The following is a 20,155-nucleotide window of genomic DNA, read 5'->3' as shown; positions in this document are numbered from 1 at the left end:
GTAGCATTGCAAATGGCTAAAGGAAGATATGAACGGAGATTAAACATGCATACTCATTTGAATTTGGGCATACATATATGAACAGTGATAAATAGCAATGCCGGTCACCGATGGTGCAGACACACATCATGGGGAAGGGACAAAGTGGGGGAAAGGGCTTTGGGTGGGCCATGGGTGTCGGACGACACACGTCTAGACTCCACCAAACTTCCCTGCATTTGATGTTGGTTTGCGGGTCCCGACATTTTTGCGACCGCCATTGGGTGACAACAAAATGTCCGAACAATATGATGAGGACATTTGCGAGCGAGCAGGTCAAGTCTTCATTTCTTTTCTAGGCAAATAGGAGGCGACCAAGTCCCCGTCGCTTTCATCCGGTTGTCATGTGGATCCCTTCCCCATCCGCCTGCTGCTTCAGTGGTAGCAGTGAAGGAAATATGCCCTAGAGCCAATAATAAATTTATTATATATTTCCTTATTTCATGATAAATGTTTATTATTCATGCTAGAATTGTATTAACCGAAAACATAATACATGTGTGAATACATAGACAAACATAGTGTCACTAGTATGCCTCTACTTGACTTGCTCATTGATCAAATATGGTTAAGTTTCCTAGCCATAGACATGAGTTGTTATTTGATCAACGGTATCACATCATTAGGAGAATGATGTGATTGTCTTGACCCATTTCGTTAGCTTAGCACTTGATCATTTAAGTTTACTGCTATTGCTTTCTTCATGACTTATACATGTTCCTATGACTATGAGATTATGCAACTCCCGAATACCGGGGGAGCACTTTGTGTGCTACCAAATGTCACAACGTAATTGAGTGATTATAAAGGTGCTCTATAGGTGTCTCCAATGGTGTTCGTGGAGTTGGCATAGATCAAGAATAGGATTTGTCACTCCGATTGTCGGAGAGGTATCTCTGGGCCCTCTCGGTAATGCACATCACTATAAGCCTTGCAAGCAATGTGACTAATGAGTTAGTTGCGAGATGTTGCATTACGGAACGAGTAAAGAGACTTGCCGGTAACGAGATTTAACTAGGTATTGAGATGCCGACGATCGAATCTCGGGCAAGTAACATACCGATGACAAAGGAAACAATGTATGTTGTTATGCGGTTTGACCGATAAAGATCTTCGTAGAATATGTAGGAACCAATATGAGCATCTAGGTTCCGCTATTGGTTATTGACCGGAGACATGTCTCGGTCATGTCTACATAGTTCTCGAACCCGTAGGGTCCGCAGCTTAAAGTTCTGTGACGATCGATATTATGAGTTTTTGTGTTTTGATGTACCAAAGGTAGTTCGGAGTCCCAAATATGATCACGAACATGACGAGGAGTCTCGAAATGGTCATGTCTACATAGTTCTCGAACCCGTAGGGTCCGCAGCTTAAAGTTCTGTGACGATCGATATTATGAGTTTTTGTGTTTTGATGTACCAAAGGTAGTTCGGAGTCCCAAATATGATCACGAACATGACGAGGAGTCTCGAAATGGTCGAGACGTAAAGATCGGTATATTGAAAGGTTATATTCGGACACCGGATCGATGAGTTCCGGGGGTTATCGGATAAATACCGGAGAATCGGGAGAGGTTACCGGAACCTCCCGGGGGCTTATTGGGCCTTATGGGCCCAAGTGGAGGAAGAGGAGAGGCGGCCAGCTAGGGGCGTGCGGCCCTCCTAGCCCAAACCGAATTGGACTAGGGGGTCGGCCCCCCTTTCCTTCTTCTTCTCCTTCCCTTCCTTCCCTTCTCCTACTAGGACTAGGAAAGAGGGGGGAATCCTACTTGGAGTAGGATTGCCCCCCTTGGGTGCGCCTCCTCCTCCTTGGCCGCCTCCTCCTCCTCTCCCTCCTTTATATACAGGGAGGGGGGCACCCCTTGGAGAGACAACAATTGATCTATTGATCTCTTAGCTGTGTGCGGTGCCCCCTCCACCATAATCCACCTCGGTTATATCGTAGCGGTGCTTAGATGAAGCCCTGCGTCGGTAGCTTCATCAACATCGTCACCACGCCGTCGTGCTGACGAAACTCTTCCCAGAGTTGTACTGGATCATGAGTTCGCGGGATGTCACCGAGCTGAACGTGTGCTGAACGCGGCGGTGCCGTACGTTCGGTGCTAAGGATCGGTCGATCGTGAAGACGTACGACTACATCAACCACGTTGTTATAACGCTTCCACTTAACGGTCTACGAGGGTACGTGTACGACACTCTCCCCTCTCGTTACTATGCATCACCATGATCTTGCCTGTGCGTAGATTTTTTTTTTGAAATTACTATGTTCCCCAACAAGCAGGTGGGGTGGCGATCTCGGTGCTTCGTATCCGGCTGGTTGGTGGTCTAGGGTTAGTAGTTTTTCTGAATGGTGGCGTCTTGATGGCGGCATCACCACCGCGGAGAATAAGGTGTTCCTCACTTCGGTCCCATTGCAGGGCTTCTTCTTGTGGAGGCTTCGAGGAGTGAGTGAAAAGTGTCATGTACATAGAGGAGTTCGTCGTCGGCCGCTGCTTCATGCGGTGACGGCAGTTTCTTTCATTGTGGTTGTTGATTTAGCATTGGGTTATGGTCTGCAGGCAGGCGGATCCGATGGTATTCATCAACTGCAGACGGCGGATCTGAGACCCAAGAAGCATAGGGTTGAACCCCGACCAATGCGCCACATTGATATGCGCTTCGCCGTCCATGGTGGCGCTTTCTACGGCTCACAAAGCAGTGATGCAATATTAATGGTGCTTTGACGGTTTATCGATGCATGGTGTCTATTTTCTCTTCCGATGATGACATCAACACCGTGGCTGGTGGATGGTGGACGATGACGATTTGGTCAGGCGTTCAGGGGTCAACTCCCTCAAAGTTGTACCCATAAAATTCTTTTATACCGGGTGTTTTTTCTTATGTGCCAATACGATTGTCCTCTCTAGTGCTGTTTAAAGTGATCCATGTATTGTAATTTTCAACTTTATACTATTCTCTCCGTTCAAAATTATTTTGTTGCGGAAATGGATAGAAATTGGTACAACCTAAAAAAAGAATATCGTTTCCTCTCCCCTTAGAAACCGTTTCGCTTTGTCCACCTCCTGCCTGCCTCGATTTTTCTCCTCGAACCGGAAACCTCACGCAAGTGATCTGGAAGCCGCCACTCCCTCTCCCATCCTGCTAACAGCAATGGAGGTCGACATCCACTGATGCCGCGCACTTGCCCTCCGCCAACACCGGCCAACGACGGACCGAACATGGAGGCAGGTGACCCAAGGATTTGCCGCCGCCGCCCGGAGCTACCTCCCCGTCAACGTCAAGAAGGGCTTTGGCGAGAGCTCCTTGCTATCCAGGACCGCCGTTGCTGGGTTCGTTTCTTTGGCTGACATTGTGAGAAAGACTGGCTGACTGAACAAATCATCATCTGCACTAGCCTAGAAGTGTCACACGTTCCATACCGAAATAGTAAGCTAACGCAAGTACATGTCTCAGGTGTACACAAAATCTCTCAAGATTTATGGCTTTGTTTCGTCAAGAATGCCAACATTGCCATCCATTTGTTGTTCTTTGTGTGTGTGCTTGTGAATCATGAGGGCGGTGCTTTTGGTGAAACAATGAGTACTCTCAAGTTTGCGGAGTCATGTAGCCACCATAGAACTTGGTTCATCTCGTGTTAATAAGAGGTACGGCATTCAGGTTCTTTCTCACAGGTTCTTACATTTTTTTCTATCAGTTCTGTGAGTGTATTTTTGCAACAGTTACTCCACAACATTCAGGTTCTTTCTCACAGGAGGAAATGGCCTAACTAGACAACTTGTTGTGCGTTTGCAGATCAGAAGCTCGTAGTCTTGAAAGCAGAGAAGGTTAGCAGGAAACTATATATACTTTACTTCACGCAAGTTGAAGACTCTGTCTCCTCCAGTAAGAAGTTCATTCAAAAAACAAATTGTTACTCCATAATTTGCAGTCAACTATTTGAATTTGACTGATCCTAGACCTAGCTAGATAGCCTTTTGCACAGGCAGTTAGTATCTTTCCAGTCAGTTTACTACTACCTCCGTTTCTAAATAGGAGTATTTATGAACAGAGGGAGTAGATGCAGAGTACTGGATCATCAAGGTTTCTGAAGCAAGCCAAGAGCAAAGCTTTATCACGTTTGGTGTGGAGAGAAGATCCCAGTAATAAGCGGCATTGAGCGAGCAGTCCAATAGCAGCTTCCTTGGTCTATACCCTGGATGGTGGGTGGGCTTTTGACCATTTGAGTTCCTGTGTAGACATCCATCATTTGGCCTCCTTCGATATTAGTAGTACATCCCAATTGCTTGTTGTGCAAGTATGCAGCAATCTACAAGAAATTCGATAATGTGCAAGTATTGCTATATTTTAGCTCATTTATATCTACCCAAAACCGACACTATCAATCAAGAATATTCATACATACACATGGGGATGCTACCCTAGCATCAGTAGCCAGTACTCCCTCCGTCCGGAACAAGTGCACTTCTATCTTTTGTCCTAATATAAGTCAAAGTTTTAAAATTTAGTTGGATCTACACCGCCTTTTGACACTATCAAGAACATTTGGCTTACTCCACATGGTTGCTGCTGTCTCCAGTTCTCCACCTTCCATTAACTCCCTATAAGAGCATCTACAATCGGACTTGGCAAATTCGCCCCCTATACGGCCGCGAGAGCGTCCGACCCTTGATATCTTGCGCCACACATCCACATACCTCAAATTCGGATCCTCAAATCCATACAATCCATGCACGTCGATCATACGACACAAATTGTTTGAATTCAACAATCCGAAACTAAAGCAAAGCAAATCATAGTTCAACAAACCGGACATGCCAAAATGAAATCCATGTTCTAGCGTGACGGATGGCTCGCTTGTCGGATCACTGGCCGGACGCTATCCATGCTGCCTGCTTCGAGGCCATGCTTGTGTCATGCTCCTCCTGCTCCGCCTACATCCTTGTCGCATGCTTCGCTGCCGCTACCGCCCTCGCCGCCTCGTACACCCTATGCTTGTTGATCTCCTTCTTCTTATCCGCAAGCCACTTCTTTGCATGCTCATCAAAGAGGGTTTCGTCCGCCAACATGATCTTCACATCCTCTGCGTCCTGTGCGAGTTGCAACATTTACTTCTCAAGCTCAATCTCTCCAAATGTCTTGGCCTTCTCGAGTTCCCATTTGATCGCCGCCTTTTGCTTCTCCAACTCAATATTCTCCCACTTGTTTCCCATGACTTGTCGGTTATCCTTTGGCACGGTGGCTTTTCCATTCTCGACGACAACATCGTCCTCTCCATCGTCCAACCCGATTGATTGGTGGGGGCTTGAGCCATCATTCCTCCTCTTGTCGGCCTTGACATCAACCACAAGCTGTGTCCACTTTGACACTCCAATCAATAAGATCAAACAATGGCTAAAAGCAAACACCTTCTTCTCCATCTCGTGATACAAAGTGGTCGCCCTCGCCATCTAGCAAACAACATATGTATGAGCATGACATCTAGGACGGCAGATCGAGACCCGTGGTGAGGATGGGGAGCAAGGGTGGCATACAGCGAGGGCTCAGGCGCGGGAAAGGTAGGAGGGCGACTGGAGGAGGAGGGGGAGGAAAGGTTTGGTGGATTTGGTGCAATTTGCGATGGGGCCGGGTTGTCGGGTCCGACGTGACGGACGCTCCCGGACGCCCCCATATCCGCCCTATTTTTGGGTTGGATATGAGAGGTGCCGGTCATCCCGGGCGTTTGAGGCCCGTTTAAGGAGCCCATATGGGTCGGATTTTTGTGACTGATCAGTGACCGGGCCATCCGCCAGGGCGTTTGAGGCGGGTTTGGGGCGTCGAACTATAGATGCTCTAATCAATAAATGCCCGACACACTAGACTAGACTATTGGATCCAAGCATCATAAAGTGACACATCTTCAATGCAACAATTTGTATGACTCATTTGGAACTTAACTTGCACATGTATTATATATTTGTTGTTCCTTATCTTGGTACCAAATTGGCAACAAACATGACCAATCATCTATGTAGACAATTGCAAAATTCTCGATTGGAGGAACAACCCCATTTTCTAGGAACTATTCAGTTCATTTGCTATTATGGTCAACCGTGCATAGAACTCACTGCACTGGATTGAGAGGCTGATAAATGGCAACACCTAAACGTTTTCATTGGTAGTCCAGCCCGAAAAACCTTGGCCAAGCCGGCCAGGCTTGCCTCTTCAGGCATGGCTCGGGCTTCATTTTACAGCCTAAGAAAATATTCGGCCCGGGCACGGGCTTCCGTTTCTCACCTTTTCAAACCGGGCTTTCAGGCTTAGGACCGAGCTTACACGTGCGTAGACTGGAAATCTGCATGCGGGTTGGGCCTCCAGGCTTGCATTCGGGTAGGGCTCAGGCTTGAGAAAGCACATGTTTTGGGGCTTTGGTCGGGCTCAACTTTGGGATTTTCACTTTGGGCTTTGTCAAGCCCGGCCTAAAACCCGCCCCGGCCATTCCCATGTGACGGAATGAGAGGGTGCATGTCTGGCTCGCAGAGAGAGATGGAGGGAGCGAGAGAGAGAGAGTGTTAAACAACCTTTAAATCTGTAAAAACAATATGGGATTAATTGCGGATGTTTAAATTGGATTTAATCTATTTGCTTACATCATGTCATCTAGTAGATAATTATTAGATTTCACCCTAATGTTCTGAAATCTTATGTCTTAGGTAATCTTCTTTTGGTTATTTCATTTGCATTAAGATTTCCCCTGCCCTTTTATTTGTGTTATAATAAAAGAACTGGCTCCCGTGGCACGTATCAGTGGAATACGGCTTCCTTATAAAAAAAAAACTTCAGAGTTGTGACAAATTACTCCTGTTTGCCACTGTAAAAATCCAATCGGTTCCCCAATCCCCGACCCCGCGACATTCCCCATTTCTAGGTTTCTCGTCCGCCGTCCAGCAGCTGGCCACCGGCGCGCTCGCACATTGCCGCCGGCGGGCCGCCGCAAGACCGCCGTCGGCCGCCTCCACCCCATCATCCACCTCCGTCGCGCCGGCTTCCTCTCCTCCGCTCCGCGGCCACCCCCATCTACCTCGACCACAGTGACCGGCCAGCCGCCGCAGGAGCTCGACCAAGACGACGGCCCGCCGCAGGAGCTCTACCCCGGCACCGCCTTCGCCGTCTCTCTTCTTTCGCTCAGCCTCGCTGTGCCCGCCGGCTCGACCACGGCGAACGACTCCCTAGCAGTTCGACTGCGAGGTAAAAAAAGAGAAAAACCCCAACTTTTGTGATGCACATGCCCCCGTACCTCTGGGCTGCCAAATTCCCGACCCCCCTTTGCTTCTGATCGAAATTGCGTTATTCTAGGTGTCCTGCCTAATGCGTTGACTGATTCTACTGAAGCTGATGGCCAATACCCGGTCAGGAGGGGCGAACAATGAGGGAGCAGGGGACACCAACACCAGTGCAAGGGAAGGCAGCGCCGCCACCAATGCAAAGCACCCCAAGTCCGCAACGACCTCCACCTCGTCTGTGCGTGAAACAGGCGATGAGCCGAAGCCAAACCTGAGGATGCTGAATCGAGAAACAAAAGGAAAGGATCCCATTGTGATGACCACCACCAGTTCTGCAGCTACACCGGTTTCGCAGACATCTATGAGGGGCAGGAGCAACCCCAGCACACCTGATTCCCTGAAATCGTCAGCAATGAAGCTAAAAGGGTCGACGAGGAAGCCTAGTTCCCCCAAAACGTCTGACAGAGTAAAGAAAAGTACCATTTCAGCTTCTGCTGCTTCAAATGATTCAACTGGAGTTTCTCCTGGTCAAGTGGCTGCTCTCGGCAAAACCGTGAAAAGGAAAATTGATGAACGTAAGTCAACCAAGAATAAGCATGATGCTTCTGAGAGCGGTACCAGGCCACTGAAGCAGCATAAAAGGCTAACTGTGGAAGACAATGGCTCTGTTTTGAGGTTTGAAGAAAGTGGCGCGCACGAAGAAGATAACCAGGCACATTTAAGTCAAGTCGTCAATGAATTTTGTGAAGGCTGTACTTCTGGTCGGTGTGAAGCTCCCGAGTTGATACTGGAGACAGATGGGTCGAAAACTGATGTTGAAAAATCTGCTCCCATTTCGGAGGTTTGCTCAACCATCTTCTATTCTTGAGTTGTTGTTTCTTTGATTCTACTCTTTATGAAATCATGGTGTTGCTGTAAGTACCAGTCCCCTCTGCCTTCATCCTTGATAGGTCTTAACCCTGGAGTAGCAAAATAGAATTAAATAACATATTCTGGTAACAGATTAATATGTTCTTTTGTTGCTACTAGATCACATATCACCTCTTGTGCTTACATTATTACAGTTCTTGACCTTACATTATTACAAAGCATTACTGTAAGTGTCATTGTTATTTTCCTTCATCCTTTATATCTCGTAACTCTCGAGTAGCAAAATAGAAGTAAATAACTAAACACATATTCCAGTAATACATCAAAATGTTCTTTATTTGCACCTGAATTATCTCATATAACGTCTTGAGCTTCATTACAACCTATGCAGGACGCAGTGTCCACCTGACAGGATACCCTGTATAGTTTCCTTTTAGCAACTCATATGCTTGATTTTTCTGTAACATCCTTGTTGCCTCAATATGTTGGCTTGTTATTTGCAATGCTGCTTTTCTTATCATCCTACCATCTGTATCAAAGGAGTTGGTTACATTATCAGTTCTTGTACAGGCACATATGACTGCTGATCTATGCTCACAGAATATGGTGGCTGAAAGCAGTCCTGCAGTGGACGCTAGAGAGCCAACTGATAACTGTTCAGAGTTCACACCTCATGTTGCAATGGCCCAGAAAGTGGACTCGTCAAAATTTGTGGAGTACTGGGTTCCTGCTCGCCTTTCACGAGTGCAACTAGAAATGTACTGTTATACCTTGCTTTCAAACTCACTAGCGCTTCAATCAAATGAAAAAACTGACAGTGTTGGTGCTCTTCGCAACATTCTTGTATCCCTCCGGAAGGTTAGCTGTTAAAATTTCTGAGCATGCATGGTACCCTTTTTTCACAGTAGGGAGTTAGACGGAATCTGCAATGGTACTCATTGTGCATAGCTAACTGTCTTTACTGATCTTATCATGCAACAGTGCTGCGACCACCCTTATCTAGTAGATGAAACGCTGCTAGACTCACTTCCCAAGGGCCACCCAGTAACTGATATCCTGGATATTGAAGTTCGTGCAAGTGGCAAGCTACTGCTTCTTGAGAAAATGCTCCGATTAATCAAGGAAAAAAGGCAGAGAGTTCTTATCCTTTCCCAGGTAAGCGTTTTGTGGTACCATGCCTCAAATAATCTCTTACTTCCATTATTTAACTTTGTCCCAATTAATGTAGTAATGCCTGTTACGTGTGATTCATTACTAGTACTTGTATCTAAAGAGTTGGCAAGTATTAATGTTTTGTACTTCCTCAAAGCATGCATTATTTATTTCCGGCAACCGAAGCATGCGATGATTTCTTTTAATTATTTGTTAATGTTATGCACAAGGGTTTTCAACTTCTCATATGAGGAAAAGTTTCAAGCTGTCTTTGCTCTTTGGTACATTTTGTCAAATTGTTAGTAATAACATCTGGGTATCACTTCCCTCAGTCGCAGAATCAAGAGTTGCAGAAAGACTGGTGATGTTTCACTTTAGTAGAGTTATGCACATAAGAATTCCGCAGCATGGAGTTTCTAGACATTGATTTAGTTTGATCATTTAAACACCAAAGAAATTCTTGCGCGGCATTTCACTATCTCCAATGGTAACTCTTGTGTCCTTTGCAGCAACGGGCAGTAGAAAACCAGCATCCATCTTTCCTTCTTTTGCCCCTTTAATGTCAATTGTTGTAACAAGCTTGGCATTCAGTGGGGCAGACCGGCAGAGAAATGGTATCGAAGACATGCTGCACCATCATACTGCTGGTTTCTCGGGAAATAGATTCTTAGGCATCTTCGTCATGGCCTGTTGGCTTATATCTGGAAACAAAGGAACACACGGATTTTTGGCAAAGTAGCCCCTATTAGATTATTGCTCATCCTGAAAGAAGTCCATGTTCAATCCTTTAGATTTAAGGAGGCATCTCTAACCCTGCTCAGGGTTGCTCCCTCATAGTCAGACTGTCAGAGTCTTTCTCAGTTTTGTGTTTTTACCTGAACACCCCCCCCCCCACCCCCCATGGTGTCTATATGAATTCATGGTTGCTCCTGCAGAAAGCTGACACATCTGCACTTGTTCTAAATTTATGTTTTTTTGGTACAATGCACATATGGTTCACTTTAGAAACAACATTTTGCAAGCACATGTTGTAACATCTTGGCATCGGTTAAAAGAAAACATGTGGGTACCTTATTTCAAAATCTAAATATGTTACTTTTCATGCACCATGTGTACTTTTTAATTGCTGGCATATATATCCCTTATTAAGTTCTTGTTTGGGTAGTTTCTGATTCATCATTGTTAGAATTAAATATCATGATCTTTTGGAAAGGTTTCCCAAGCTTATCAGTGCAATATGATGGTACTTTCTTCTATGTGCAGTCTTGTGATGGGGCTGGCATTCCAATGGGTGATATTCTGGGTGATTTTCTCTGTGAAAGCTTTGGTCTTGAGTCATATGAGCGCGTGGAGCATGGTTTCTCTGTACCAAAGAAACAGGGTGCAATGAGTATGTTCAATGACACGACTAAGGGCCGGTTTATTTTCTTGATTGATAGTCGTGCATGTGTCCCAAGCATTAAACTGTCATCAGTTGATGTCATCATCATATATTCTAGTGATTGGAATCCCACAAATGACTTGAGAGCCCTCCAGAAGATCAGCATAGAGTCACAATCTGAATGTGTGCCCATTTTTCGTTTGTATTCGTCTTGTACAGTGGAGGAAAAGGCTCTTATACTTGCAAAGCATGATCATACTCTTGATACCAGTGTCCAGAATATAATGCCTATCCTGAGCCATTGTATGCTTAGTTGGGGTGCATCATTTCTCTTCAGTAGACTTGAAAGGCTAGAAAACGATGCATATTCATGGATAAAGTACTTTCAGAGTTCTCAACGAAGTTATCCACTGAAGATGATACCAGCACTAAGACGAGCAATGCAGCCGTATCACAAGCTCATCTGAGTGGACCTCTTTATTCTAGAGATAGTGTTGTAGTAGGTGAGAGGGAGGGGATCTCTGCACCTGATAGTGATCTCCCAAAGTTCTGGGTAAATTTGCTAGATCGGAAGTCTCCTCGTTGGCAGTATATAACTAAGCTGGCACAAAGCAACTGTAGAAAGAGACAAAGCATGGAAGAATGGAAAATTCATGCAGACGAGGCTGCTGAAGCTAGTACGAAACGTAGAAAAATTGCTGGAATCTTGGATTCATCTGCAAATGTTTTAGCTGGCGAAGACAATGTCTCAGTATTGCCTGAAATTAGTACGACATCTAGTTCTCATCAAATATCAGTTGACAACACATGGCAGGAACAAGGTATACCACTGTAACTATAATTAACAGCTCTGTTTTTGGTGCGAATAATGCACTGTTCTAACAGAATCCATTTTGTAGGGGTGGAAAATCTTCAGGACACACAAAATAGTGTTCACATCCCATTGAAGCAAGAGTTCTCAAAGCTATATGAATTGTTTGAACTACCGGTATGCTGAATGTAACGACTTCATTGTTCTCTTGATGTTTGTGTTGAAATATACTGCCTGCCCTTTTTAATCAGTTTGGACTTTTGGGAGTCCCCATCATGTCGAGGTTCCGCCAGGCCTTAAATGTCAGATTGATGTAGGCTGTAAATACTCTATTAAATAATAAATACTGCGTTGACCGGGAGTTGAGCTTGAGACCTCTTGGCTCATATACCATAGTACGTTTCAAAATACTTCGCATCTTACTTTTGTCTTAAGTCAAACACTAATATTTCCATGCAAGAAAAAAACATTGTCATATTGGACCACATTTATATAAAAAATATCAATATCTACTATACTAAATAAATACAATACAAAAATATATTCAATGATGGATCTAGTGATATTGATTTGTTATTGTGAATCTTGGTAAATTTTTTGAATATTTTTTTCTTTTAACTCGGTCAAACTTCACAAGATTTGATTTGAGACAAAACTAATATGTGAAGTTGGGCTTGATGGGGACAGACGCGGCCATTCCCTGGCCGTGCAAAATTGGGCGGGAGTGCCTTCATCCCATTTTGGCCAGGCACCATCGTTGAGGCCAGGGGTGGCTTGGCCAGCGGGGGGATGGTCCCAGATGGCATGCTCCTTCTCTGCGTCCATCTCCTATACTGCCGCTGGCGCCACCTTGAAGTTGGCCCAGAAGGTGCACTCCCTCTCTGCCGCGGCCTCCTCGACGCCTATGGCGGAGGTGGCGGCCTAGCGGGCATCCCAAACTGCCCTAGCAGCGAGGGAGCGGCGGGAAACCAGCGGTGGAGTCGATCTCGGACGCAACCGTGCAGCGCTTCGCGGCAGCGGGCGGCCTGTGACACCGTCCAGCCCGTCCTGGCGATCACATTCCTCCGCGATGAGGGTGGTCTCCTGCACGTCCTCCTCGTCCAGCTGTTGTGTCTTCTCCGTGAGTGGCAGCCAGTCCGGCCTTGGGTGAAGCGGCATGGTGAGGACAAGGAGGGAAGTGGAGAAGAAAGTGGAGCTGTTGGCGGCTGGGAGATGAGCTGGGACGTGTGCTGGCCTTTCTATATCCACGAGTGGCGGGAAACGGGGTGGGCGGGTGGCGGGAAAATGTGGCAGAAATGGGCGCGGGCTGTTGGACAGGAGGTGACAACCGTTAATTGGCTCGTTTCCTGGTGAGATAAGTGCCTGCGGGACTGGTACGCGCATCCGACACGCGCCATTGGCAGAGAGAGAGAGAGAGAGAGAGAGAGAGAGAGAGAGAGGGAGGGAGGGAGGAAGGGGGAGAGAGGCCATGCGCAAGGGGAAAGAGGTGAAATTTCCCTCCCGGTTCAACCTCCAAATAAGGAGGCTATGGCCCACTATTTGGAGCATGTTCCAAAAATCTTGGAGGCCAAGGGTGATATGGCAACTTTAATAGATCCCTTTTTTTGGTCCCGAATGCACAGGCTGTTATTATGGCGGTTGGGCTGTTTTGCCAATTCTGCTAGAGTTGCTCTTAGTGTTTAATATATTCCTTTGGTCAGAAGTAGAAACCTATTGGCAGTATTGAAAGTTCCGTAAGGAAGATATTAAGAACCAAATACATGCCGAAGAGAACTAAAATGTTTGGTTGTTTGTAATTGATCGACAATCATAAATTGTGCCTAAACTGAAGAGTGCAGCAATTCTGAACAGCAATACATTATGTGTGACAAATAAATACACAGACAATTTATCAAATAGTAATTCACCCTACCATTTTAGTGAGGCTGAAATTTCTGAAGACACATGATTTCATATACTCATCATTTTGCTATTTTAGCTGATTGGATTCTTTGATGGAACGGTAACATGTTGTGCAGGGGAGTGTTAAATGTGTATGTGAGGAACTTCTTGAGTATGCTTTGAAGAATAAGAATCACCAAGTCAGTCAGGAGCCAAAGCATGCATTCAACATTGCACTGGTTAGAGAAGAGTCTTCTTTAATTTTTGCACTACATGTTCAATGTTAAATGTTGCTGTTCTTCATGAATGTTTTCCTTCTTTGCATGCTTTACTTCAGTGCTGGCATGCTGCTTCTCTCTCAAGGCACAAGGTTAATCATAAAGAATCACTGGCTCTTGCTGCAAAATACTTGAACTATGAGTGCAGTGAAACTTGTGTCGAGTTGGTTTATAAGAAGCTAAGGAACCTAAAGAAGGAGTTCGCATATGGAGTAGGCGGAACAGGCAAGAATAATCAATCAATTTCAGTAAAGAACATATCACCATACCAGCAGGAGACCTCAACTAGACATGGAAATGGCAAATCAACCCCTAAGCAGACAGCATCTGTTGGTGGGAACAAATCACATCAAGAGGATTCACATGATTTAGTGATTGAGGCTATTGTACCAGGAGAGAAGGAACTGCTATCTGTATCAAAGGATGTACTTCTTAATAGGATCACAGAGAAAAGAATTAATTTAGTTGACATGGTTTTCTCCTTGAGAGAGAAGAATATCCTTGATAAACAAGCAAACGAGGTCGCAATGTTTGACATGCACAGGCACAATGGAGTGGTGAAACTGAGAAAAGCATGCAGAATAGTTGTGGAACACCTTCGTAGGTCTCAAGCTGATTCAGAGGACAGAGGTGGTCAAACAAAGCTAATAGTTGAATGGCTCACTATGCTAACAAACCTAATAGTTGAATGGTTCACTATGCTACTATATGCGTTTCTGAAGCACATGAGGCACCAGCGTGAGAACCTTGATTTACAGCAATCGAAGGTGTGGACTAAGGAGTTGCAGTTGAAGGAAAAGTTCCTTCACGAAGCAAAATATGGCCAATTAGATCATACTTTTGATCAGAGTATTTATTTACCAGAATCAGGCTTTGCTATTGAGGAATTCAGCCACTTTAGCTCCTGTGTTGATACAACTACTTTGGCAAACTGTCCGCAGTCTTTGCACGAAACTTCAGTGATGGAAGTTACATTGGTTGGTAGTGTGATTCCATCTGATGTTATCATTGCAGAAGCAGCGAGAAAAGGTTCTGCTGAAGTTCTTATCCACAACGAAGGCACACTAGCATCAGAAGGTATTGGTTTGACAGAGAACATGATCGGCAATAGTTTTGATTGCATTGACATGCAAGGAGGGGCATCTCTGGCTGTTCAAGACCAATTAAATTCTAGTCCTGCAATTGATAATTCCATTAATCAGGTAGGGCATGGATTAATCAGGTCTTATACTTACTAGTTCTTTGGAGTGGTATTCATTCTGATTTTATAAGCTTATCCATGTCGGAACTGTCAGCTTAACTTTTTTTTTACAGAAACTTCCAACATATTTTGCAGTCAATTTAGAAGTATAACACATTGAAGCTTTGGTTCAAGTTTCATGTCATGTTTTATGGACTGTAAAAATTTCATATAAGTTTTCCTTTGTGATATAGCGAAAAGGAAAGGAGATGTTTAGTAGGCTCATGTAGGATGTGTCGTTTTTGCTCTTTCCATGTAGCAAGTGAACATAGTTACTTGCTCATCATGGCAGTACAGTACACTAGGCATAGAAAACTGTTTGTAGTATGTTGCCTTTCATACTCTCATGTTTTACGGTTTGCAGATTACTAATTGAAGTTCTTTTTAATACAGCAAAAGGAAAAGAAATATTTAGTAGGCTCATCTATGAGCGTCAGTGACACTGTGTACCCATTTACTTATAAACGCACTTCCAAATAGAGGACATCACAGTTGATGCAGCACTTGTCTTTCCATTTGAGTCAGTTCTGAGCAATGGTCTTCATGTTCCAATTCATGGTGCTTCATTACATTATGGTTGCACTAGTATTCCTTGTGACCTTTTTTTTATTAGTATCCATTATGATACTAATCATATGTACCTGTAACATATATCAGGAATCTTCAAGTGGTGACCATAGGACTGAACATATTGAGCGACAGAGTGGTGGGTGTTTGCAACCATTACCGGGAGAGACTGACCAACATTTAGGAGATGCTGAAATGGAAGTTAACACCGACAATGGGGGCAATACTCATGCAGATCCACCTTACTTAGAACCACAGACTTTGGCTCCTGTGCCCAGCCAGACTTCCTTGCAAATGTCTAAGGAAGTTGAAGCCGAGGCCAATCTTGTAATACAGTCAGCCCAACCAATTGTAGCACCAGCGCAACTTCTGCAAAGAGAGGCAGAACAAGTAGGCCGTTCTGGTATAACACCAGCTCAGACTTTGCGACCTGAAATGCAACCATCAGCATCCAGGGAAGCTTATACTCAGACAGATCTGATAATTCAGTCTGCACAACCAAGTATGGTGCCAACTGAGCTTTCACAAAGAGATGCCGAACAAGCAAACCTTTCTCGTGTACCATCATCTCAGTGTTTGCCATCTGCAATGCATCCATCGGTTCCACCATCCAGTATTCTGCTTGAAAGAACACACCCTGATCAGTGTCAACCACCAAGTCATCAACCCGAGGCTGCACCGGGTTCTTCAGCACAACTCTTTCCGTTGGCACCAAGGATGTTTAATCATCCACCAGTTGGTGATGATCCACTGAAAAATGAGTTGCACAGATTCCGGTTACACATTGACTCGCTTAATAAAACCCACGAGCTAAAGGTTTGCTATTTCTTCTAGCTCATGTATGTATATCTTGGTTGTGAATTTCGTACACTAGTTCTGGGATTCATCTTGTTCTCATTTTTTCACTTACGGACAGCAATCACAACTTAGGACCGAGTATAGCCAAGAAATGGAGAAGCTCAAACAAAAGTATGATTTGTTACTTCAAAAACAAGATTCCACTCATCTTCAGCAAACGGAGACACTAAATGATTTATGTGAGAAAGTTCTCCTCAACCAGTCACTAGCTGACAATCTTCGGAAGGAATTCATATCTTCTGGAGACCAAGGTATTGAGTATTGACTATAAGCAATCATTTTTTATGTCCTCTTAATGAAATATGCTGACATGATTTGCAAACACCTGTCCCAAATCTCTATCGCTAATGCCAACTACTTTGATCTGCAGTTAGAGCCCACAGCCCTCCAAATCACCAGACACCCCAGGCTTCTCAGCAAGTTCCCACGAGGTCTTCAGCGGTGGCATCGACTGCATCACCAACTGCGTCGTCGTCAGCTGGTCGACCTCCAGTGCCGATACATCATGTCCAACTATTTCAGGTCGATCGACCATCACCATCATCATCGCCATCTTCACAAGTGGTCAGACCACATCCCTCCATACTAAGCAACATTGCCAGATCAACATCAACTAGATTTAGTCCCGCGCCAGTTCTGCCACGGGGAAGCTTTGGAGTCCACAGTGAACTAGCACGTGCACCTGCTCCTCATCTTCAGCGCAGGTTGCCTCCACAGGTGCATTCAATGGTATCTGCAAATCAGCAGCAGCTTCCAACTAGGCTGGAGAGCATGTCCGCAAGGACATGGTCTATCCCTGTGACTCCAATAAATATAAGACAATCATGCCCACAGGCTGCTCCCCCAGGGAACCCATCACTGTCAAGCTTGCACCCAAGTTCACACCCCACTATACCGGCACTCTTGGGGCCATCAAGTTCACATCAAATTCGGCAGGTTCCAGCACTGCCATCAAGTTCACACCCAACACACCTGCTGTCGCCAGTACCTTGGATTCCAAATCCAGTTCTTCCACTAACATCACAGCAAGGTTTGACAACGACATCTAGCGTTTCATCAGCTGCGTTGAATGTGTTGCCAAGTAAAGGTGTTGGGCCTTCAGCATCAGGCTCGGCGGAGTCAGATTCTGATTCAGCATCACTGAATGAATGGCTAACAGGTCTTGGGCTGCCCAGTGATCCCCATGACATGGAGGCTTCTGCTAATGTAATATACCTATCTGATGATGAAGAGACCGGTACGTTCACATTTCCTTGATATCGAGTGTAACAGGTTGCTTGAAAAATTAGAGATCTTAAGGATAGCACCATTACAAAGATACCAATGATAATTTAAATATCATGATCTCAGGTGCAAATGACACACGAATGAGTTCGTTGTTGTGCAGATTTACAAACAGAAAATCCACTGAGATACTATTTTAGCACTACTAGTTCACAGTAAAAAAAAAGATCAGTGTTAAGATTAGATTGTCAACTGGAGCCACCATGTACACAATGAGCTGATCCTTTGTTCCATGTTATCCAGTACGAAATCCAATAACAGACCTACAATGTGATTCAGAACCGATAGTTAGAAATACATAAATTTCAGTTGCAACTAAACTCTTGATAACAATGAATGAATAGTAACTAACAGGCACTTAGGATAACACACACTTATGGTGTTGAATCCAATACAAGTTGTTCTGTGTATTTTTATTAAAGCTGCCATGTGTATTTATTCTCAAGAGTACATCTGCATGTAAGTAACTAGCTAAAAATGTCTCGATCTAAGTGAACTAGCTCATTAGTAGTCTTTGTTTTTGCTTCATTAGTTTTGTTGTAGCATAGTTCCATTCATGTTTTCCATTACTTATTTTTCTCTGTCATTTACAATTTTCGTGTAGCAAAGTGATGTTCCTCTTGAATAATCAAATGGCACTACCAGTTCAGACATTGCACTTAGCACTTGCAATTTTTCGAAGAATATTGTAAATGAACTAGATCATGAGTCTCAATCTGACAGAGTTGTTTGTTCCGTTTGTACAGCTAAATCTGCTATACTTTTGATCTATATATTCACGAATACTTGCTTGCTATCATTACTAGTTTTAGCCAAGTGGTAAAAGCGTTTGTTACCCAAGTGATGGATGTGTAACTGATTGAATCATTTGCTATATAGGTGACCAAAACAAGCAAAAATCGGCGCTCATCACTGAAGAGCTCCAACAGAAGCTTGCGGTCGAAGGTGGTACTTGCAAAGAAGAAAAGTGATGCCCAGATCGATTTTATAATCACTGATTTGTGATGCAACCCCTTGTTTCTGCTACAGAACCTAGAGTAACGACATGTAACTGGGATTAGCCGGATGTAATGCTTGTTTCACAAATTTGTGATGCGACTTCTAATTCTATATGACATGGATGGATTGACCGAACGACAATAAATCTCGAGTAGCCTCTGTATATGAATTTGGAATGAATCGAGTGACTTGATTAGCCTCTGTATGTAACTGGGATTAAACGCAAGTTTATGCAACTGCTTGTTTCATGAATTTGGAATGCAACTTGTGATTCTATATGACAGGGTTTAACTGAGTGACAATAAAACTCGAGTAACCTTACACACATAACCTACTGGACAGAAAAAAATCGAGGGAAGAAGTCTGATATCTAACTGATGAAAACTGAAATTTGTGTGACCCGGCACTTTGTTCTGCTCCACTGCTGCCATTCCCCTCGTCTCATCCCTGGCTGTTAGATCAAGCAACCTGTACCCACATCTAGTACAAACCTATTGGGCAGAATAAATCGAGAGAAGAAGTATATAAACTAGTGGGTTAATCAAGATGCATATATGATTTACCTATCCGTAATCAGCTCTAAATCTCGGCGCCCGAGGACGGAGAACCGAGCCACCGTAAGTTGGACCAAGGGGCAAGCAAGTCTGAGGAGTCGAGATGAACTTTCGGGCCAGAGCTCATCATCACACCATTGCCTGGATGGGAGCACCGCAAGCCCGCGCCGCCCTAATAAGCTCCTGGCATTGAGCAGTTGTGTGCTCTGTTAGTTCAGGTAGATTTTGGGCTGGTACAGTACATAGTATGAGAAAGTACTTCCTGCACAAGATTAAATAGCAACATGGTGAGCCGAACTCGATTGATCTGGATCCCCATCAGACCTTGGTTTCAACTGAGTTTCCATGAGATACTTTCTTGTGCTGGTCAATCTCATAAGTTTTTTTTGAGGAATATCACGCTTATTGATCAAGGATAATCATGAGAGTGCCTCCCGGTTACAATCCGGGTTTACATGAAAAATGGAGTCATTAAAGGACTCAGATGATTTACATGACGATTTACTAGAAAATGTGCCGCAACAATCGACAAACGATTTATATGACTAAAGTGAATGGACGACAAGAACGACACCAACTCCTTGATATCAGCAGTGATGAGCCCCACCGGCGAGCGATCAACCGTAGAAGCATTGTTTATCTGGATAACGAATAAACAGTCTGACTGGAAAACGGCCCTTGAAAAGCCTTCCTGGCGGGTGAGAGCCACCGCACGTAGCACCAGTGCTTCAACTACTTCTGGGGCGGTAACCTCGTCAACGTGCTAGCAGCAAGCTAGCAAGCAATCTCCGATGTCGTTCAATATATCCTATCGGCTCAGTTTTTGGGGAAAAAAGTTCTTTTGCTCACGACCTCCACCATGCCGCCGCCACTCTTGGCCATTGTCGTTTCTTCCCTAATGGCTCTCCAATCACAGTCCAGCAAGCAGCAGCCGCCTCTCCTCTCCAATTGCAGCCCACCAGAGTACAATTTTTGAATCAACA

At 44.6% G+C, this 20,155-nt stretch overlaps 1 pseudogene; it reads left to right on the top strand.

Annotated features, from left to right (window-relative positions):
• Nucleotides 1-6,894: 6,894 nt before the first annotated feature.
• Nucleotides 6,895-18,870, top strand: LOC123087533 (uncharacterized; annotated as a pseudogene).
• The last annotated feature ends 1,285 nt before the right edge of the window (nucleotides 18,871-20,155 follow it).

Source organism: Triticum aestivum, chromosome 4A, assembly GCF_018294505.1.
Source record: "Triticum aestivum cultivar Chinese Spring chromosome 4A, IWGSC CS RefSeq v2.1, whole genome shotgun sequence".
In the NCBI taxonomy this organism is placed as follows: Eukaryota; Viridiplantae; Streptophyta; class Magnoliopsida; order Poales; family Poaceae; genus Triticum; species Triticum aestivum.
Note: the sequence above shows the minus strand (reverse complement) of the source record. Positions and strands in the feature narration are given on the sequence as shown.